Genomic DNA, 23,783 nt, shown 5'->3' with positions numbered 1-23,783 from the left:
CTCATTTCACATTCCAACTCTGGACTTCTGCATCTGGCCAAGATGGAGTTACAAGGACTAAATATATTACTCTCCCAACTTGAACAACTAAAACACTGGAAAAATAGACAAAACAGTGATTTTCAGATGCTGGATATCAAGCAGCACAGGGCAGTGGATCCTAAGAGAGAAACAACCATCTTCTCAGTCGCTGTCTAGAGAATCTGCAGGCTATACTGCTGGGCGACCAAGGAGCTGAGGTGAGAGTTAGAAGCTAAAGCAGCTTGACTGTGCCGAGCAGAGAAATGAAGAATAGAGACTGACACAGGCAAAACTCAGAAATCTGTACAAGGCAAATCTGTACAACCCAAATCTTCATCCATCCATCCATCTATCTATCTATCTACCTATCTATCTATCTATCTAATTTTTACTGATTTTAGAAAGAGAGGAAGGTAGAGGGAGTGACAGAAACACTGACTAGAGATAAATATTGATTGGCTGCCTCCTGCATGCCCTTACTGGGGATCAAGCCCACAGCCCAGGCATGTGCCTTGACCCGGAATTGTACTGGCGACCTCTTGGTGCACCATGCTCAACCAGTGAGCCACACCAGCCAGGCTATTGTTTATTTTTTGTTAATCCTCACCTGAGGATATTTTTCCCATTGATTTTTAGAGAGAGTGGAAGAGGCAAAGGAGAGGGAGGAGAGAGAGAGAGATGAGAGAGGTTGCCTCCTACATGCGCATCAACCGGGGTTGGGAATTAAACCTGAAACCCAGCTAAGTGCCCTTGACCAGGAATCAAGCCCATGAATCTTGTGTGCATGGGCCGGCGTTCTAACCACTAACAACACCGGCCAGGACCCAACTCTTCATCTTAATACTGGTCACAACATCTGTATGTGAGGAAACTACCCAAAGCTTGGAAAAACCACCTGTAAGAGGAATAACACCTGAAGCTCACCCCACAGAATCATCCTGATGAATTAACCTTTTTATATATTTGTGTAATGCAATTCACTAAAATTTTGTTTAGAATTCTTGCAGCTATGTTCATGGAAGATATCTGATCTGTGTTTTTCTTTCCTGGTAATACCTTTTTCTTGTTTTGGTATCAGGATAATGTTTGCTTTATAGAATGATTTGGGAAGTAGTCTCTTCTCTTCAATCTTCAAGAAGAGTTTGTATAGAAATTGGTATTATTTCTTTCTTAAATGTTGAGTAAAAATCACCAATGAAGCCATGTGTGCATGGAGTTTTCTTTGTAGGAAGGTTTCCAACTACAATTTCTTTAACAGCGATAAGGCTATTCCGATCATCTTTTTCTTCTTGAGTGAGCTGTTTTGGTAGTTTGTGTACTTTTAAGAAATTTGTCCATTATCTAAATTGTTGAATTTATTGATGGACTTAATCCAAAATAGGCAGAAAAAAGAAAACAAAGATAAAAACAGAAATCAATGAAGTAGAAAACAAAAAATAGAGAAAAAATGATGTAACAAGAGAACATTATGAACAACTTTATGCCAATACATTAAAAAACACAATATAATTCTCACAGCCAGTTGGCCTGGAGGTCAAATCCCTCCCAGTGTTACCCACAACAATCAAGGCTTAACTACAACAAGACGGCACACAAAGACCACTAGGGGGTGCACCAAGAAAGCATAAAAAATGCGGAGACAAAGAAACAGGACAGAAATGGAGGAAGGCAAAATGCTGGATACAGAGCTCAAAACCACACTTTTAAGGTCTCTCAAGAACTGTCTAGAAGCCGCCAATAAATTTAGTAAGGCCCTCGAAAAGACTGGTGAGACCGCCAATAAATATAGTGAGATCCTCAAGAAATCTAATGAGACCCTCGATGTTGTGATAAAGGACCAACTAGAAATTAAGCATACACTGACCGAAATAAAGAATATTATACAGACTCCCAACAGCAGACCAGAGGAGCGCAGAAATCAAGTTAAAGATTTGAAATGCGAAGAAGCAAAAAACACCCAACCGGAAAAGCAAAATGAAAAAAGAATCCGAAAATACGAAGATAGTGTAAGGAGCCTCTGGGACAGCTTCAAGCATACCAACATCAGAATTATAGGGGTGCCAGAAGATGAGAGAGAACAAGATATTGAAAACCTATTTGAAGAAATAATGACAGAAAACTTCCCCTACCTGGTGAAAGAAATAGACTTACAGGTCCAAGAAGCACAGAGAACCCCAAACAAAAGGAATCCAAAGAGGACCACACCAAGACACATCATAATTAAAATGCCAAGAGCAAAAGACAAAGAGAGAATCTTAAAAGCAGCAAGAGAAAGAAAGTCAGTTACCTACAAGGGAATACCCATACGACTGTCAGCTGATTTCTCAACAGAAACTTTGCAGGCCAGAAGGGAGTGGCAAGAAATATTCAAAGTGATGAATACCAAGAACCTACAACCAAGATTACTTTATCCAGCAAAGCTATCATTCAGAACTGAAGGTCAGATAAAGAGCTTCACAGAGAAGAAAAAGCTAAAGGAGTTCATCACCACCAAACCAGTAGTATATGAAATGCTGAAAGCTATCCTTTAAGAAGAGGAAGAAGAAGAAAAAGGTAAAGATACAAATTATGAACAATAAATATGAATCTATCAACAAGTGAATCTAAGAATTAAGTGAATAAATAATCTGATGAACAGAACAAACTGGTGATTATAATAGAATCAGGGGCATAGAAGGGGAATGGACTGACTATTCTCGGGGGGGGGGGGGAAGGGGTATGGGGGATGTGGGAAGAGACTGGACAAAAATCGTGCACCTATGGATGAGGACAGTGGGTGGGGAGTGAGGGCAGAGGGTGGGGTGGGAACTGGGAGGAGGGGAATTATGGGGGGGAAAAGGAGGAACAAATGTAATAATCTGAACAATAAAGATTTAATTTTTTTTTTTAAATATATTTTATTGATTTTTCACAGAGAGGAAGGGAGAGAGATAGAGAGTTAGAAACATCGATGAGAGAGAAACATCGATCAGCTGCCTCTTGCACATCTCCTACTGGGGATATGCCTGCAACCCAGGTACATGCCCTTGACCGGAATCGAACCTGGGACCCTTCAGTCTGCAGGCCGACGCTCTATCCACTGAGCCAAACCGGTTTCGGCAATAAAGATTTAATTTAAAAAATAAAAATAAAAAACACAATATATATAAAATTACAATACTTAGAAAAACAATGCCATCACGACCAAGTGGGATTTGTCTTGGGAATGTAAGACTTGTTCAATATTTAAAAACCATACTAACAGACTAAAGAAGCAAAACTATACAATTAACTCAATAGAACAAGCATTTGACAAAAGTCAATATCCATTCATGATAAAAACTCAAATAGAAATAGATGAAAATTTCCTTAACCTAATAAAGGGCATTTATAAAAATTCTACAGTTCATATCACACTTAATGATGAAAGACTGATGGCTTTCCCCCTAAGACTGGGAACAGGAAAGAATTCAACATAATTCCAATCAAAACCCAGATGATTTCCTGAAGAAACTGACAGGCTGAATCTAAAACTTAAATAGATGGGCAAAGGAACCAGAATACTCCAAACAATTTTGAAAAAGTAGAAAGTTGGAGAACTCACACTATCAGATTTCAATACTTACTATAAAGCTACAGGACAGGGTGGCATTGGCAAAAAGACAGACCAGTAGTTTCTATCAGAAAGGGGTATAGAAAAGTGGACTATATAGTGACATAGGCTAATTTTTTTAGGATGATAGAACTGTTCTGTATCTTGCTGTGTTGGTAATGACATGACTGTATGTATTTGTCAGAGCTTACAGAACTGCACACTAAAAGGGGTGAATTTTATTGTATGTAAACTTTAATAACATAAAAGAGGAAATAGTATGCTTAGTGAAATAAACCAGTCACAAGATTATAAAAAGAATCCCAATTATGGGGGCTAAAGAAATACTGATCTTATTTATGATCTAACATTACAGGGAACACATGGTATTATAATACAGCATGTACACCCAGAATGTGTATATCATTCAGTCATTCCCTCCCCAAATATTTCTATAACATATTATGTGCTAGGGCAACAATCCTATATAATAAAAAGGTAATATGCAAATTAACCATCATGCCCTCACACAAGATGGCCGCTCCCATGTGGTCACAAGAAGGCTACCATAAAGATGGCCAGCAGGGGAGGGCAGTTTGGGGGTAATCAGGCCAGCAGGGGAGGGCAGTGGGGGCGATTGGGCTGGCCAGGGAGTGGTTAGGGGGTGATCAGGCTGGCAGGCAGAAGCGGTTAGGGGCAATCAGGCAGGCAGGCAAGCAGTTAGGACCCAGCAGTCCCGGATTGTGAGAGGGATGTCCGACTGGCCGTTTAGGCCCGATCCCACAGGGAACATCCCCTGAGGGGTCCCAGATTGGAGAGGGTGTAGGCTGGGCTGAGGGCCCCCCCCACCACCACCACCACCCAGTACACAAATTTTGTGCACCAGGCCTCTAGTCATTTATAATCTAGAGGTGGGAAATCAAACAGAAAATAAATAGATGGATAAATAAATGACAATTCCAGAGTGTGGTAGGTTCTCTGAATAAAACAAAAGGCTGATGTGATATAGAATCCAGGGAAGAAATCTATGAAGTGCTTTTTAAGTTGAATCTGAAGGACAAGAAGCCAGTCCTGCAAAGATCTAGGGGTAGAGAGTCACAGGCAGAAGGAATGTCCAGTCCAAAAGCTCTGAGGCGGGGAAGATCTTGGAGGAACTGAAACACAATGAATAAGCGGGGCAACAGTAAGAGGGAAATAAGAGGCAGAAGCACCTAGATCACTAAAAGATTGTAGGCCAGAGTCAAGGATTCAGATTTTAACGACAAATGGGAATCCACAAAAGGGTCCTAAACATGACAGTGGTGTGAACTACGTTTTTAAAAAATCACTTTGGCCCTCGCCATTTTTGCTCAATGGTTAGAGCATCCGCTCAGCAGGTTTGATTCCAGTCAAGGGCACGTGCCCGGGTTGCGTGCTCCATCCTCAGTGGTGGGCATGCAGGAGGCAGTCAATCAGTGATTCGCTTGCATCACTGATGTTTCCCTCTCTCCCTTCCTCTCTGAAATCAATAAAGATATGTTTGTTTTTTAAATCACTTTGGTTGCTACTTGGCAAATGGCTTGTAGAGAGACAAGGTGATGCAGAGAGACAAGTTTGAAAGTGCAAACTACAGAAAAGAGATGATGGGGAGTGAGGTTAATGTGACAGTTGAGATGGAGATGAAGAGATGAAGAGATGAATGGATTCAAGATACAATCAGAGGCAGAACCAACGGCTTTGCTGCTGGGATGATGTGGGGAATGGAGAGAGGAAGCAACCAAAAGCGAAGCCTAGGTTTCAGGTCTGAGCTTTTGGATTTATGGTGATGCCACTTACTAATATGGGGAAGAGGAAAAAAACAACAAACAGGTTTAGGCAAAGAGGGAGTTAAGAGTTGTGGGATAATTTCAATGTTGCTTAGAAAACCAAGTGAAGATGTTAGTAGGTGATAGGATACACAAGTGTACATCTTCAGGGAGATGCAGTACTAGAGATATAAATTTGGGAGTCTTCCAGTCTTCTACCCAACCAACAAGTATTTTTTGAGCAATTACTATGTGCCAGACACCGTTACATGTGCTAAGGATATAGCAGTAAAACAAGATAGACAAAGTTCTTACTGTTGTGAACCTCAGTTTCCTCATCTATAAAATGGGGATGATAAAATGTAAATAAATACCTATAACATAGTATGTGCTTAATCCAGCTATTAATATTAGTGAGAAACAGACAATAAATAAGTAAACAGTGAAATAAATTAGGTAGAAAAAGACAAATACCATAAAATCTCACTCGTATGTAGAATGTTAAAAAAAAAAAAAAAAAAAAACAGCCCTAACCGGTTTGGCTCGGTGGATGGAGTGTCGGCCTGCGGACTGAAGGGTCCCAGGTTCAATTCCAGTCAAGGGCATGTACCTTGGTTGCAGGCATATCCCCAGTGGGGGGTGTGCAGGAGGCAGTTGATCAATGTTTCTCTCTCATGGATGTTTCTAACTCTCTATCCCTTTCCCTCTCTGTAAAAAATCAATAAAATATATATTTAAAAAATAAAAATAAACAAAAACAAAAACAAAAAAGCCAAGCTCATAGATACAGAGAACAGATTAGTGGTTGCCAAAAGCAGGGAGTGGTGGGGGGAGATATGGGTGAAGGTACAAACTTCCAGTTTTAAAATAAATAATTCGTGGTGACTATAGTTACTAACACCATATGGCATATTTGAAAGTTGCTAAGAAAGCTCTTAAAACTTTTCATCATGAAAAAAAATGTTTTGCGACTATGTAACGGATGTTTCCTTGTCTTATGGTGATCATTTCCCAATGTATACAAATACTGAATCTTTATGTTACAAATCTGAAACTAGTATAATGTTACATATCAATTATACCTCAATTTTAGAAATTTGCAATAAGAATAGGTAAATAAATAATTTCAGAGTAATAATATATACTAGGAAGAAAACATGGAATAATAATTTACAGTGACAGGTAGTGGCAGAAGGACTATTTCTGACAAGTGCCAGGGAAAGCCTCTCTGAGGAGGTAACATTTCAGCTGATGCCAGCTCTGACAAGGAACCAGCTCTGCAAAGACCAAGAAGGGCAGCCCAAGCAGAGGAAATGGCTCCTGAAATGCGAACCTTAAACAACAGAGTTTACGGCACTGGAGAAATAAAAGGTTAGTGTGTCTGAGGTAGAGCAATGAGGGGCAAATTAGCAGAAAGCATTGGAGAGATAAGCAGGAGCTAGGTTACGTAGGACCTTCTTCCCATGGCAAAGGCTCTGGCTTTTATTTTAATGGGAAGCCATTGGAAAGGTATGACACGGTCTCTGACTTAGGTTTTTAAAGAAATCACATTCGCTATGGTGAAGAGTGAACTGCAGAGGGGTTAAGGCTCTAAGCTATTACAATTGTCCAGGTGAGGATGCTATCTTGGGCTACAGTAGTTGAGACGGTGACAACTAACTAGATTCTGGATATAATGTGGAGGTGGTGCAGAGGTAGATAAGGGAAAGCAGGAATCAATGGTGTCTCCTAAAGTTTTAGACCCCAGCAACTATATATATCCCATCAACCAAGATGAGGGACGACTCAGGGAAGAGAAATCTGCCCAGCTGGCATGGCTCAGTGGTTGAACGTCAACCTATGAACCAGGAGATCATGGTTCAATTCCTGGTCAGGGCACATGCCTGGTATATGGGCTTGATCCCTAGTAGGGGGCATGCAAAAGGCAGCTCTCTCATCATTGATTTCTATCTCTCTCTCCCTCTCCCTTCTTCTCTGAAATCAATAAAAATATATTTTAAAAAGATATCAAGAGAGCTCACCAAAGTCAGAACTGAAGATGTGAATTTAGGAATCATTAGGAGTAGATGTCAGGGCTGAGGAGACAATGCAGAGTAGGGGCGTAGGACCAAATCTTGGAACTTTCCAATATTTAGAGGTTAGGCAGAAAAAGAAACAGGAAATATAATTTGAGGCGTAGCCAGTGACATAAAAGGAATGCTCATAATGTGTGGTGCTACAGAAACCAAGAAAAGAAAGTGTTTCCAGAGGAAGGGATGATCATCAGCGTCACATGCCACTTGGAGGTCACTGGTTCGGCAAGCTGGAGATGGTTGGTGATCTGGACAAGAGCTCTGATTGTTAATGATGAGGGTGAAAAGTCCAACAGGGGTGGGTTGAAGAGGGAAAAGAAGAGTGGAGTTATCAGCATCAAGACAGCACATGATTGCCCTCCGGTTTGGCTCAATGGATAGAGTGTCGGCCTACGGACTGAAGGATCCCAGGTTCGATTCCGGTCAAGGGCATGTACCTTGGTTGCAGGCACATCCCCAGTGGGGGGTGTGCAGGAGGCAGCTGACCGATGTTTCTCTCTCATCCATGTTTCTAACTCTCTATCCCTCTCCCTTCCTTTCTGTAAAAAGTTAATGAAATATATTTAAAAAAAAAAAAGACAGCACATGATTTCTTAACTATTTGGAATATTATACATATTGAAGGTAATATAAAAATGAATATGGCTGGGTTAGGTGGTAAGAATATGGGTTTACTGGTCTTGATTTCTAATGTGTGTTTTTTTGGACAAAGTACAGAAGTTCTGTGTTTAAAAATAATTACATCACATAAAACCTGTACACAAATACTCACAGCAGCATCCTAGATAATAAAGAGCTAATATACTAATTAGACCAAACAGCAGAACGACCGTCTGGACAACCTTCTGGACGAAGCCAGGGCTGCAAGGGCCGGCCGAGTTGCAAGGGGCTATGAGGGCTGGCCAGGGCTGTGAGGGCTGAGCCCCTTGGACAAATTTCATGCATCGGGACTCTAGTTATTTATAATAGCCTAAACATGAAAACAATCCAAATGTCCATCAATGGACACATAGAAAAACAAAATGTGTATATCCATATACTGGGCTATTATTCAGCCATAAAAAGGACTGAAGTACAGATACATGCTACTACATGAATGAACCTTGAAAACATACTCATGAAAGAAGCCAGTGACATTTATATGATTCCATTTATATGAAATGCCTGGAATAAAGAAATCGATTGAGACAGGAAGTAGATTAGTGGCTGCCAGGGGCTATCGGGAAGGGGAAAATAGGGAATGACTCTTAACGGGTATGGAGTTCCTTTTTGGGATGATAAAAATATTCTGGAATTTGACAGTGGTAATGGCTGCACAACACAGTGAATACACTGAAAACCTCTGAACTGTATACGTTAAAACGGTGACTTTGTGGTGCATGAATTATATCTCAATTTTTAAAATTACATTTAAGTATCATAGAACATTGAGGAATAAGAATGTGTCCTCCCTGAGTGTGTTCTGAGGTCCACAAATGAAGCCTGAACTTACAGTACCCTTGAGCCTCTCTGTCTTCCCTGCTCTTGCTCTGTCAAAGCTACTGCTTATCAACTTAAATACCCATCTCCTCAGGGGATTTAATGTTTATACAAAACCAAGGAAAGCAAAGTGAAAAATAAAAAGGTATAAACTGTTAGCAGTAGCTTATTTATAACTGTGAAAAGGATCCCTTTTTCTTTCATTTGTAACTAACACTTTACTTACACTACTCAGCATGAAGTTGACATCTTAGCAACCTGTGAAGTCGGGAACTCCCTAAGTAGCTAAAAAGTAAAAATCTGTTACTTTACCTTTTTAAAAGACTGTAACAAGTTTCCCAATCGCTGGAAAAAGAACTGACAACACTTTAAAATTCAATATTGAAGCACCTAAAAAGCAATTTTTGCAATAAAAACAGTGCTGTGAGGAACTCTCCCTCTAAAGATTTTTTTAAATGACATTAACACATCTGTCTAATTTGGGAGAGGATTTGGATTTTTAAAGTCTGCTTTCTTTACTTTAGTGTCAACTTTGTTAATAGAAATCAGAGTATAAGATTAGGTTAGCAACAAATGACTGGTAATGGAGTTTAATATGATACCAGTTGAAGCAGACAATAAATCTAATGACCCCTAAAGTGAACTTAACATTGTATAATTATAGCAGAGTGGAAAATTGTTCTTCAATAGTTGGCTCCAGAAGGCTTTCCAGAGAAAGAGTTTATCTTTGGGAAAATAAACTCCCTAAAGGTGGAGGGTAAATTTGGAAGGCATAGATTAGAAGAAAGGAAAGATTTATCAATGGCCTAGCAAAAGAAATCAAGAGAAATTCGGAGACAGGGGAGAACGGAAAATAGAGGTGGCCTTGTATAGAGGGGAGGGGAAGAGAAATCCAAAGACAAGATAAGGAACTGCATCCTGTACAACAAAATCACCTATGAGACATTAACACTCTGTGCATCTGGGTTTGAGGAGGCCTCGGGGTAGGGACCAAATAAATGCTTCTGAAGAAAAGGATAATCCCAAACTCCATTACTGTGTTGTTGCAAGGGAAGATCCCTTTCTCATTCCCTATCTTCAGTAAAGCCTGACTTACTCTTAAGAGCCTTGACCCATGACAGGGGTAGACTGCTGAATGGAGGGAATACCAAACTCCTGGTAGATCTCCATGTACAAGATCCTTTTGAAGTTCCTGTGCCTGGCTCCTTGAGCTTCCTCTGCTTGTAATGCCCTCCACTTTACCTGACTTCTCATTCTTCAAGGCTAAGCCTAGGCATTTCCTCCCGGAAGCCTTCTCTGACACTCCCTACTCTGGTTGTGTCAGGTGCCCCTATTCACTCATGACATATCGTACAACCCATCTATAACACATTCATCTTAATAATAACTACCATTCACTGCAGACTTTCTAAGTGCCAGGAACTCTAATAAGCAAAGCTGTATTAAAACATTTACAGGCCCTTTGGTCCAGCAATTTCCATTTCTAGAAACTTATTCTACATTTCAGCAAAATGATTCATATACAAGGACACTCCCGCCCTAGCTCATTTGGCTTAATGGGTAAAGCATTGGCCTGCAGACTGAAGGGTCCCGGGTTCGATTCCGGTCAAGGGCACATGCCCAGGTTGCGGGCTTCATCCCCAGGAAGGGGTGTGCAGGAGGCAGCCAGTCAATGATTCCCTCTCATCATTGATGTTTCGCTCTCTCTCTCCCTCTCCCTTCCTCTCTGAAATCAATTTAAAAAAAAAAAAAAAGGACACTCCCTACAACACTGCTTGTGATAGCAAAAATATTAGGAAACCTAAATACCTATTAAAAGGGGTTAAATAAAGGACAGTACATCTATGTAGTGGAATAGTGTGCATCTGTCAAAAAAGAATAGGTCAGCTATTTATGCATTAATAAGGAATGATCTTAAAGATACAGAATTAAGTGAAAAAGGCAAAGAACAAAAACAGTGGTCCCTATCTCAGGAAACTGGCATTATCACCTACCCACCCACTCTCTTCAGCCTCATGGCTAATGGATTCTCCTTCATCCACCCCTCAACTCTCAGGCTTTTCCTAATATTTTCTGAATTTCCTTTTTTTTTCTTCAACTTTTTGCTAGTTTTCATTTCTCACCACCATGCTTATTACAAATCCCTCAACTGGGATCCCTGCCCCACACGCCCCGCCCAAGTCCCATATACTGTCTACTCTGCAGCCAGAGAAATCCTTTAAAAATGCAAATAGTCATTTCCTTCTCTTTAAACCCCTTTGTCTTCCCTTTGACCTTAGGAAAAAGTCCAAATTTGATAACTTGGCGTATAAGACCCTGAATGACCTAGTAGTCCTTGCTAACCATTCCAGCTTCATCTCTCAACACCTACCTCTCATTCACCCTCAACACATGCACGCTCTATGCTCCAGCCACAGAATACTTCTTTCAGACTTTGGAACACACCTACTTCCTCTCAGAGCATGGTGCTAAGTAAATGAAACAACAGTATGTAAAGAAAGTCTCGAACCTTGGGCCCCGACAATCACCATGATAAGGCAGCTAGTGGCACTAATCCTCCAGAACTGGTTCCCTGCTCCAGTCACCTCCGTCATTCTTTTTGAAAACATCTTTATTATTCATGTCACCCTTTATCTCCCTTATTGTCAAAGACATATCAAGTAAAGACCCACTACATCATCCAAATTTCTCAACTGACTCCCCGAAAACTGGCATCAGCAGAAGAGCAAAATGACTCCAATAATCGACTCTATTTTGAGCTCCACTCCTGCTCCTGCTCCCACAGGTTTACGGCTAGGACTGATTTCCCTTCCCTGAGTCAATATTTCCTTTGTGACCAGAGATAGAGAGTGTTCCTTTAGGCAAGAGTTGAGGGTGATTGTGCAAGGCAGAGCAGACTGTGGATGAACAGACCATGGAAACAGGAACCTCGCCCCAGAATTCCGCAAGCTCGGGTACAGCTCCCCCTTTCCTGCACAGCAGCACCAGTTAAATGAAACTCTGCTGTGCAGACTTCTGAACCATGCTCATCCACTCTAGGTCTTCCTACAAAATAATTAATCATCCAAGGTAATCTCGTTACCTCCCTGAGTCCTTCCCAGGATCACTCCCCTAAGTTTATAGCCTGGCAGTACCTGGATGGTGACAAGGAAGCAAAAGCAAGGTGCTGCATGGACCTTCTGTCATTCCCACAACCAGGGGTGAGGGGGCAGCTACCTCCTTAAAAGTAAAAGTAAAACAAATAAGGGTTAGCTAACTGCAACTTAACATTCAGGTAGCTCTGAAAAACAGCAGGCAAGAATGTCTGAGGAAAAGCTCCTTGAGGGCCGACTGGCAAAAAAGGCCACTGAGAACTTTATATTTAAAGTTTTTTGTTAACACAGAAGCAGATAGTACTTAAAATGAGATCATAAATGAAGTTGATAAGGTCCCTATTCCTCATATAATTAAACCATACAGGTCTGCAAACTATCTTATCTTTAAGTCATTTATTTGGCCATACCATCTCTGTAATTACTTGGGGATGTTTCAATTGCAGATATGAAAATAACTACATAACAACCCTAAAGTATGGTAATCCAACCCTATTTACTTTGTGGCAGTAAACGGACTGAGGTATTATAAGGGAGGTACCAAGGAAAATATTTACTGAGCATTTACAATGAGCTAAGAAACCTGAGAAAACCAGGGCTCAGAGAAGCACTGCTCACGCACACTCAGTGACTCCTACGCAATCTTCTATTACACCACACTAACTAGCACAACTGTAGTTGTCAGACACATTACATAGATTTTATTTAATCTTCAAAACAACCCTATGAAGTAGGAGGTAATGAGTACAAACTCTGGAGTCTGACTACCCAGGTTCAAATGCTGATTCCACCACTTATTTGTGTGGCCTTAAGCAAGTTACTCAGCATTTCTGTGACTGTCTCCTCATTTTAAGGGGCATAATACTAATAATATATAGGGCAGTTGTAAAGACTGAGTTAATATAATAAAATTCTGTGCCTAGTATACAGTAAATACCCAATAAATATTATCTATTATTATGAGTGGTGGTGATGGCAGTAGTAGTAATTATTCCAATTTTACAGAAAAGGAAAATGAGGCATTGGGAAGTTATATCAAAGTTTAAAGTGGTAGAGCCAGAATTTGAACTTCACTGTTAGGTGCTTCTAATTACTATATTCTACTAAGTTCAGAGTTAACAAAAAAAGCAAAAAACACACAGTGTTATTTGGACTTTAACCCTAACCTCAAGTCACACCAATTAAGAATATTTACAAATGAAACTCAAACACAAGAAGAGGAAATGATCTGTTGTTTCATGTCTTTAGAATGTTTGCTAGAAGGCTAACTAGATATCTAGAGAGGCCCAGCTCTTATCATTTTGTTAAAAAAAATAAAAAAGTTAGCCCTAATTGGAAATCAGGCCCTTCTCAAGAACAAGCCTTCTGGTAACTGGATTAGTGTGTTCAATCTCATTTCTGATGTTACTCGTTTTTATTTTTAAATCCTCCCAGAGGAAATATATACATACACACACACACACACACACACATACATACGTATGTGTGTGTATGTATATATATATATATATATATATATATATATATATATATATATATATGAGGAAGGGGAAAGGGAGAGAGAGATTGTGAGAAAGAAACACTGATCAGATGCCTCCTGTATGCACCCCAACTGGGGATCGAACTCCCAACCCAGGTATGTGCCCTGATCAGGAATTGAACCCGCTCCAACCAATTGAGACATCCTGGCCAAGGCCTGATGTTACTCTTATTGATAAAGCTATTTAATCATGCCAAAGAAGTTCACTTTCCAAAGCAAGTCACATCATTAGCACAGAAAAAAACCTACATCACAGTTAGAAAAAGCATGAATGTGTTTATAACAGCAAAAGAGGCACAATGTTAGAAGTGAAGACATAGTTAACAGTGCCTATCGAAATGTACTGAATGTCTCACTCCTCATTTATGAATTGTGATCATAGGTAACAAGCCTAATTGGTCAAAAAGAGGAAGAGGTGATAATATTCAAATGATGGTGACTTCAAAATCAGCTCACAAGCCACACTGAAAGCCTGCCTCACTTTTTCAGTCGCATAGTGTTACTAGATAGTACCTACCATGTGCAGAACACAACCTTCTAGGACAGTGATGGCGAACCTATGACACGCGTGTCAGAGGTGATACGCGAACTCATTTTTTGGTTGATTTTTCTTTGTTAAATGGCATTTAAATATATAAAATAAATATCAAAAATATAAGTCTTTGTTTTACTATGGTTGCAAATATCAAAAAATTTCTATATGTGACACGGCACCAGAGTTAAGTTAGGGTTTTTCAAAATGCTGACACACCGAGCTCAAAAGGTTCGCCATCACTGTTCTAGGAAGTGTTCGCTCAACAAATATTTATTGATCTTTTACTACTATTTTAGGAGATAGAAGTGAGATAGTATTTTAGGTGAAAAAGACAGACTCTGCTTTCATAGAGCTTACATTGTAGGCAGGCATTATGAAGAAAAAAATTAAGGATCAGTTCCCAGGTCAGACTCAAAAGCCTATACCGTATATTTCAAGTGTATCATCTCTCACTGGCAAGATATAGTTTCTCCTAAAAGTACACACCCCTACGTATGCAGTCCCAGCACCACTGTCTAAAACAATGTAGGTTTCTCTCTGCTGTCAGTCCAGTGTCACTTTCTCAGGGAAGTGTTCCTCCCCCAACTCCCAAGAGCAAAGATTGCTCCATCGGTAGTTAACACATCACATTGACATGTATGAATTTCTTTTTCCTCCTCGTTAGTCCCTCAACAGGGCAAGAACCATGTTTGGCCTCTTTGTAAATCTAGAAGATGGTACATACAGTAGGTGTTCAATAAATGGTTGAATGGAGCTCATTAGAGCAATTTCAAAAGTTGAGGGTGGAAGCCAGACTGCAATGAACTGGCAGCGGTCGCCAACAGGTGGTCCGCGAGGTCCGAAAGGTTGGCAACTGCTGAACGAAGGAGTAAATGGAAGAGAAGGGCAGGAAATGGTAGTAGGTTGAAGGAGAAATGTGATCACAGTAGAGTCTTATACATTTTTAAGAATGAGAAAGACTTGAACATCTTTGTTGGTAAGGCAGTACAGCAAGCACATCAGAAAGAGCAGGGGTGTCAGAGTCAGACCTGAAGTTGTAGGCAATTCACTGAATAATGCCTACACCTCACAGTGACCATTACAGCACTTAGCTAACAGAAGCTGTTCAACCAATGCTATCCATGCTTTTTACGGCATGCGGAAGCCCAGACTAACTCAACAGATTTCCCGCCTCAGTCTGTGTGTACTGTGTGACGGCAAAGAAACCGGACTCCTGCTCCTTCTGTGTGTACCACCCTCTGTGCTACTCCGCTTCCTTGTGACGGTCTGCATGAGCTCATGAGTGGCTGCTATGGAAAATTACTGACGTCCCCAGCTGCGGAGCAGAGAGGATCTGGAGACTGGCTAGATGAAACCGATGTTACATCATCAAATAAATGTACAAGAGTGGGGGCTCCTGCCAACACTCTCACTGAGAACTAAGAAGAGAGAAACACAGAACATGAAGTGTCTATAAGACAACAGGTGTTCCCAGCACCCGCTCCAGGCCCAGAGAGATGGCCTGCAGGGTAAGCGATGATTCTCGGCTGAGTTCCTTTCTCAGTATTCCACCCTGTGTCAGCTTCATTTCTGTGAGGTGCTACTCTAGCTGACGGACTGACTTCTCTGTAAACCTGACAAGATCCCAAATTCACAAGGTCAGTAAGCTCTTTTATATTTAAACGATTTTTGTTCACAGCCTTTCAAAGCGAATGCTCTGGTCAGGCACGGTGACTATATCTGATGGACAGAAACACCCCCACCCCTCTCCGGGACCACACGCCTCCACGCTTAAAAAGGGACACGGGACCGAGGACGGAAGCCAGGCAATGCGGCCATCAGCGACGGAAAGGCTTCGGGCACCAAGGGCTATCGAAGGGCAGGAGCGACACTGACCTTTACCTACAGTCCGTGACCGGCTGACCATGGAAGGAAGCGATGGGGAAGAAAGGAAGTAGGAAATACGTGTGTGTCCACAGAGAATCACAAACAGGATCACAAAAGCTACAAGTAAACAAGTCAAAGTAGAAAATTCAGTTCTTTTCGGTCTGATTAGGAACTTGAATTTACCAAAAAAAAAAAAGGAGACAGAGGGGGAATGCTCCAGGACACCTTCAACCCACCGGGACCCGCAGGAGCGGCCGGGGCCGCCCCCTCGCGCGCAGCACCAGGAGCTGAAGGGAACCTCGGCCTCTCACCTCTCACCCGCGCACAGACGCACCTGGGGCCTCACACCGGGCGTGAGATACACCCCCACACCCGGTCCCGGGCACCCCGGGTGACCCCGACCCATTCACCCTCAAGTTCCCCAAGTTCAAACACAAACACATCGCGGCGTGTCGGCACCCGACCCGCATGTTCACAAGCTACACCTGAGGAAGAGTTTCTGCTGTGAATGTGCTCCAGGCAGCCGTTCTTTCAAAAAATAAAAATAAAAAATAAGCCCCCCCCCCCGCCGCCTCCCCCGCGCATTTTGGTGCCGTTTCTGTAAAACTGCTCGCAGCGGCCGGAGGGGCATGTGCGTCGTCGGGCTCGAGGCCCCGCCACTCCCGCCCGGCACTTCAGCAGGGGACCCGGCGGCCCCACCCCCCGCGAGGCCAGGCGGAGCCACGGGGTTGGGGGGGTCCCGCCTCCGGAGGCCGCCCCCGCTCCGAGCAGGGACGAGCAGAGACGCGGGGGCTCGCGGGTCTGAGCATCGTCCCCGCCCCGCAGGCCCCGCACCCGGACGGGAGAGCCCGCACCTGCCCGCCACCGCCCCGGCCCCAAATCACGCGTCGCACCTGCGAGGTGCGGCCCGGGAGGTGCATCTCCCCTCCTCGGCCCGTCAGTCCGTCAGTCCGCAGCCGCCCCCGCGTCCCAACCCGAGGGCATGTGTGGGCCCCGGCCCCGGTCCCGCAGACCCAGCCAGCCCCGTCGGCCTCTCCCCGCGCCCTCACCTGCCCCACAGGAGCCGTCCAGCTGCCGCGCCGCCACGAGTCCCGCCACCTCAGCGCCGACAGGGTCGGGCTCGCTGCTGCGCGCCTCGGTCCAGTCAGCGCTCGGCGGCGCCACCGCGCACGCGCGCCGGACCCAGCAGGGCGGCCGCGGAGCATGCTGGGGGCTGAAGTCCTCCGGCTCCGACGGGCGGGAGCGGCGAGGTTTACACGCCCCCAAACCCCGTTTCGAGCCCCTTTCAGAGCCCAACAACCTTCGAAGCCCATTTTTAGCCTAGCAATGTCCACCGGCCTCCCGTCTGCACTGCAGCACGAGGAACTCTGGGCAAAATGGGGTGAACCAGCTGTCAGGATGGGGGATAGACGCGACCGGTCTCTGGGAAGTAGGGGCACTTACTCGATGCTCATTTTCTAAATATTTAAGTGCCTTCTTTACGGTGTACAGAACTAGTATCAGACCAGCCTGATCCACGCTACACAAGCCACAAGCTTTGGAAGGAGCTCCAAATTGGAACAAATTGGTTGAGGTCATGCCCAAATAGTCAGAGGCCTGCATGAGTCACTGAACCACGCTAACATGGAGCTCACCCACAACATGGGAATGTGAACTTACGGTTGTGAGAACTACATGCTATTTGAGAAAATGTTAATGCACAGTACAAACTAATAGTCCAAGAGGGTGGCAAGCCCATCTCTATCTGATATCCACGTCCTAGCTGACATCCGGCTCCAGGTTGGAAAAACAACATGATTGCCACATTTTAGAAAGGTCACCAACAGCTACAATGGTATTAGGGACTGTTTCTAGAAATTTCACCCTATTCTGAAGAGATTCGTTTGAGAGCTGCTCACTAACCTAAGCATGGATTCCTAATGGTGTCCCAGGGTGGTGATGCCCAGGGTAAATGAATGAACCATAGGCAAATCCTCAGTCATCTTAAGGTTTGATGCTCACTTTACAAAGCACTTCCATGCAATTCACAACACTCAAAGCACAGTGACTTTTATCATTTGAATTTTACAAAGGACTTGGTCAAAATATAGAGAATTACTGACAGAGCAGGGATCTGAACCGTTTCTGTGGCCAAGTTCATTTTTCTTCCAACCACACTAGCTCTTACAAATTCTGCTCTTAAAAAAAAATAAAAAATGCCTTCCTGATACACCAAGGTTGCAGGTTCAATCCCTAGTAAGGACACATACAAGAATCAACCAATAATGTATTATAAGTAGAACAATAAATCAATGTCTCCTCCCCCTCTCTTTCTTCCCACTCTTCCCTCCTCTCTCTAAAATCAATCAATATTTTTTTTTAAATGCCAGAGGAATGAATTCCAGCCTCTTTAGTGTGGTAACATTCCTTTTCTCTCATATCACAACTTTGAAGGGCTATTATTTCTTAAATATATCTTTATAGGAAAAACAATTTTAGTTGTAAGGTAAATTGAAGTGTCAGAACTCAACAGCAGAGTAATGCTAGTTTCAGCATAGGCCCCTTAGGTTTTTGCAATGAAGCATTAGCGTTTTGTCTTTGCCTACTTTCCCTACAGACTTAATAGGGAACTAAGGATTTGTCACCCCACATTCCAATTAAACATTTGTCAGAGATTAATACCCAGCAGGAGATAGACTAGCTACCAATTCTATAAAACATATTTATAAATGCTGTGTAAGAATATGACATACACATTTAGCCTCCATTAGACAACAAGAGGGAGAAAGAAAAATGCTCAATTATTGGGTTCCTAGGACAGCACCCACGGCAAGGCCCCTATTAATTCATGCCACAGGAAGGGTGGATGGGGAGCAGTGGGAAAAGCAGCATCTGCCTCATGAAGAGTGAGTTACAAGCTGCTAAAACCCTGCAGTGTGGGTTTCCTGTTGAAGTTCCATCTCAGGAGCACCTTTTCTCGGTGGAGCTTCGTGACCTTTACATGTGTTCAGATGTTGAATTCCATGTCCCATTACTGAGGAGCCATTCATCACTCTGTGTAGTCGGCTTCCTGCCCTGGAACCACAGCTCCAGGAGGGCAGACTGTCTTGCTCACCACTATTCCTAGTACACAGTCGGGTGCTGAAAAATACCTGTTAAAGCCTGAAACCTGGATCAGAAGCAAATTATTTTGTAAATACTTCCTTCCAGGTTATCACTAAAATAAAGCTTTCCAAATGTGAAGTATATTTTATTTTTTTGCACTGTTCCCGGAGGTACTGCAATACCGGGTCGATGCGTGGAGTGGACGGAGCAAGCTCCTATTCCATCTCCCTGCTCTAAAACTACATTTAATATAATGTCCTCGGATAGAGGATGTATCAGATATTAAACTGATAAGAACAGATACTACACTTGATCTTAGCCAAAAGGCCGAGAAGTGATTAAAGTATATTTTATTTTACCCCCTATTTTTCCTTGAAAGAAATGAACAATTTATTTAAGGAACTATGGTGTGAATCCTTCTGAGATGTTATTTGAATTTCTACATTACTTTATTTTTAAGACACATTTTTATTGATTTCAGAGAGGAAAGAATAGAAATAGAAATATCAATGATGAGAGCAAATCATTGATTGGCTGCCTCCTGCATGCCCCACACTGGGGATTGAGCCTGAAACCTGGGCATGTGCCCTCACCTGGAATAGAACTGTGACTTGCTGGTTCATAGGTCGACACTCAAACACTGAGCCACACAACTGGGCTCTGCATTATGTATTTTAAATAAATTTGGTTTGTACTCTTACAACCGGCACTATCCTAATCACAACTTTTAAAGATAGCTATTAAAGTTTAAAACCTTAGAAGAGGCTTAATAGTTTCTCATTGTTTTAAATGTTTATGTCCTAGAGCAGCCGTGGGCACACTACAGCCCACAGGCCGGATCCGGCCAGTTTGAAATGAATAAAACTAAAAAAAAAAAAAAAAAAAAAGACCGTACCCTTTTATGTAATGATGTTTACTTTGAATTTATATTAGTTCACACAAACACTCCATCCATGCTTTTGTCCCGGCCCTCCGGTCCAGTTTAAGAACCCATTGTGCCCTTGAGTCAGAAAGGTTGCCCACCCCTGTCCTAGAGCCACAGCAATGAAAGGCTCACGGAGGGAAACTGATTGGAGGCCTTCATGGCTCATCTCCTTCCCAGTCTCACTTGTGACCACTTAAAATCATCTTCAATCTGAGCTTATTTCCTACGAAACCCCTTATGGGGAGTATGGACAGGGGCCTACAGAAGTTCCCAAAGATATCTTCAAGCCCCTCCTTCCTTGCTATCCTGGGCTGAGATGTTGCCTAACCACAATTTCTGACCCACTATAGAAGAGGAAGGCCTAACAACACCACAAATATAGGAGAACTGGCAGAACCAAGTACAGAGTCAGAATCTGGAAGGGCAGGTCAAACTTCGCTTTTCTAAGGCTAAAGGGCCCTGGCATATAAGATACACGGGGCCTCTTATTTTCATCCACCCACCCATTTCTCATTTAACCTTTTGACCAAGTAGTCAACTGCACATCATCTTGTCTTCTTGACGAGCTCATCTTGAAAGCTGGGCCAGAAACCCAGCTGTTTCTTCTTGAGCTTGGACTTTTCATGAAGGCAAATTTATACCCACACTCACCACTTATTACCATTTTTTTTCCAGAAATGTGGCCTCTAAGAACTTCACTGTACACATCATTTAATAAGTTAAGGTCACTCAGATCCAGAAAGGAAAACCAAATTCTGCTTTGACTTCCAGTTACATTCAGAATTAGCTAAATTTATGAGCTAGATTTTGTGTTCATTAGACTACATCTCTTATAAAGAACATACCTTAATATATATGAATTCCTGTATTTGAAATGTTAGATAGAATGTAATTTCTCTTCCAAATGGGATCTTGGAATAGAAAAAGGACATGAGCTAAACACTAAGGACTTTAATAATGTAACAGTATTGGTTCATTAATTATGACATTGGTACCATACAAATCCTATCTAATAAAAGAGAAACATGGTAATTAGCCGTACCTCCGCTACCTTTCCCATCGGCTAATCAGGGCAATATGCAAATTAACTGCCAGCCAAGATGGCGGCCGGCAGCAAGGCAGCTTGAAGTGAACATGAGGCTTGCTTGCTTCAGTGATGGAGGAAGCCAACGTTCCCCACCTGCCGCTGCCAGCCTCTGAGCTTGCAGTTTGAAACATTGTTACAAATATAGAAGCTAAACAAAACCCCAGAAACCTGCTTTCAGCCAGCCGGGATCTCAGAGCTGGAGTTGAAACAGTGTTTCGATTATAGAACCCAAACAAACCAGATACCTGCTTTCAACAGCTGAGGCCTCAGAGCTGGAGCCAAGCCTCAGAGCTAAAGCTGGCCCAGAATTAAAAAGAAAAAGAAAAAAAGGAGCGGTTGGGAGCTTCAGTCACCCGCCAGCCTAAAAACAGTCCTCAGCCCCTCACCCAGACTGGCCAGGCACCCCAGTGGGGACCCCCACCCTGAAGGGGGTGTGACCAGCTGCAAACAGCCATCAGCCCCTCACCCAGGTTGGCCAGGCACCCCAGTGGGGACTCCCACCCTGATCCAGGACACCCTTCAGGGCAAACCAGCCGGCCCCCACCCATGCACCAGGCCTATATAGTAAAAGGGTAATATGCCTCCCAGCACCGGGATCAGCATGACAGGGGGCAGCGCCCAAACCCCTTGATCGCCCAGCGGCGCTGTGTGTGACAGGGGGCAGGGCCACAACCTCCCTATCCGCCCTGCTCTGTTCGTGACAGGGGAAGGCGCCCCAACCCTGATTAGCCCTGCTCTGTGCCTGATGGGGGCAGCGCCCAAACCCCCTGATCGCCCTGCAGCTCTGTGTGTGACAGGGGGTGGGCCACAACCTCCCTATCTGCCCTGCTCTGTTCGTGACAGGGGAAGGTGCCCCAACCCCGATTAGCCCTGCTCTGTGCCTGATGGGGGGAGCTCCCCAACCCCCTGATCCGTGTGTGACAGGGGGCGGTGCCCCAACTCCCCTATTGGCCCTACTCTGTGAGTGACAGGGGGGAGCTCCCCAACTCCCTGATGGGCACTACTCTGTGACAGAAGGGAGCTCCCCAACCCCCTGATCGACCCTGCTCTGTGCGTGACAGGGTATGGAGTCCCAACCCCCCTGATAGGCCCTGCTCTGAGTGACGGGGCAGTGCCCCAACCCCCCAACTGGCCCTACCCTGAGCGTGACTGAGGGTGGCATCGCAACCTCCCGATCCACCCTGCTCTGTGCATGACAGGGGGTGGCGCCCCAACTCCCCAATCGGCCCTGCTCTGAGCCCGACCAGGGGCTGCACCTAGGGATTGGGCCTGCCCTATGCCACCTGGGAGCAGGCCTAAGCCAGCAGGTCGTTATCTCCCGAGGGGTCCCAGACTGCGAGAGGGCACAGGCCGGGCTGAGGGACCCCTCCTCCCCCTGAGTGCACAAATTTTTGTGTACCGGGCCTCTAGTATATTAATAATAGAGGAAACCAAGTATGGGGTATATGGGAATATTGTACTATCTTTGCAATTTTTCTGTAAATCCAAACTTCTAAAATTTAAAGTTTATTTAAATAAAAATTGCATTAAGAACTTGAAAAGCCGAAACCAGTTTGGCTCAGTGGATAGACCGTTGGCCTGCAGACTGAAAGGTCCCAGGTTCAATTCCAGTCAAGGGCATGTACTTGGGTTGCATCCCAGTAGGAGATGTGCAGGAGGCAGCTGATCGATGTTTCTCTCTCATCAATGTTTCTGACTCTCTATCTCTCTCCTTTCCTCTCTGTAAAAAAATCAATAAAATATATTTAAAAAATAAATAAAATCATGAAGTAATCTTCTACTTAAAAAAAAAACTTGAAAAAATACACAAAAAAATGAAAACCACCTGAACTCATTATCCAAGAAACCACACTTAATATTTCATTATGTAGCTTTCCAACATCTTTAACTTTTTTTCTATTTAATCTCTGAATCATTCCCCAATCTCTAGTTGGTTCCAGTTCAGGATATACTCTCTTCCATGGCAGGCAAACCAACCAACAGCAGCACCAAGTCTTGGCCAGCTCCTTGACTGACCACAGAGAAGAAAGTTGGTGAATCCTCCTGGGCTCAGAAAGGAAAAGGACATTTTCAGATGCCTTCTTTGTGTCACTCTGCTATGCCACTGCAGTCACTGAACCTCACATCCACCCAGGATTTGTGTCACCATTCGGGAGGCACCTAATCTGTGCTTCCACCTGTCATCAGGCTCTCCTGGTCATTTTTTTTTTAAAATTTCCTCCTCCCTTACCCCTCCGCCACTCCTTCTCTCCTGGTTATTAAATGAAATCTACCATCGGCCAGGGAAAAGGGGGGCAGTAAAGTGTCCAGGACTTTGAATGTAGGTGAACAGAAGCCAGTTGTCTTAGGGTTTGTCCAGACCCTGGTTTCTGGATAGTTCAGATCCTAGTTTGCATCACTGGTTAACTAAATTAAACCTAATTTTGAGAAGGCATGAATGTTCTCTCTTCTCAAACTTCAGCCTATCCAAATGCCTTTAATCAAAATGCTAAATGGGAAAATAAGATAAAAAAATTGCACTTAAAAGTATATCACAAATATATAAAAATGAGAATGAAAGAGGAAAGAAGAAACACACAACAAAACAATGTACCCATTCAAATAGCCCAGGATCACCAATCACAAGTTCAGAAATCCAACAGAATTGTCAGAACAAGACTGTCAAGATCTTACTTCCTCTGAGGAAATTTATTAACTAAACTCCATGGTATCAGATATCCCCAGTGT

At 43.3% G+C, this 23,783-nt stretch overlaps 1 protein-coding gene across 1 annotated transcript in view; it reads right to left on the bottom strand.

Moving 5' to 3' along the window:
* The window catches only part of SGSM3 (small G protein signaling modulator 3), a 38,777-nt gene extending 21,661 nt beyond the window's left edge, over nt 1-17,116 (bottom strand). The window contains exon 1 of the mRNA XM_081083204.1: nt 17,010-17,116. The gene's annotated coding sequence lies outside the window, so the exon portion shown is untranslated. The remainder of the gene's footprint in view (nt 1-17,009) is intronic.
* Nucleotides 17,117-23,783: the final 6,667 nt, after the last annotated feature.

The sequence above is a fragment of the Myotis nattereri genome (assembly GCF_964212035.1).
Source record: "Myotis nattereri genome assembly, chromosome: 2".
In the NCBI taxonomy this organism is placed as follows: Eukaryota; Metazoa; Chordata; class Mammalia; order Chiroptera; family Vespertilionidae; genus Myotis; species Myotis nattereri.
The sequence above is the reverse complement of the archived record's forward strand: the minus strand, read 5'-3'. Positions and strand labels throughout refer to the sequence as shown.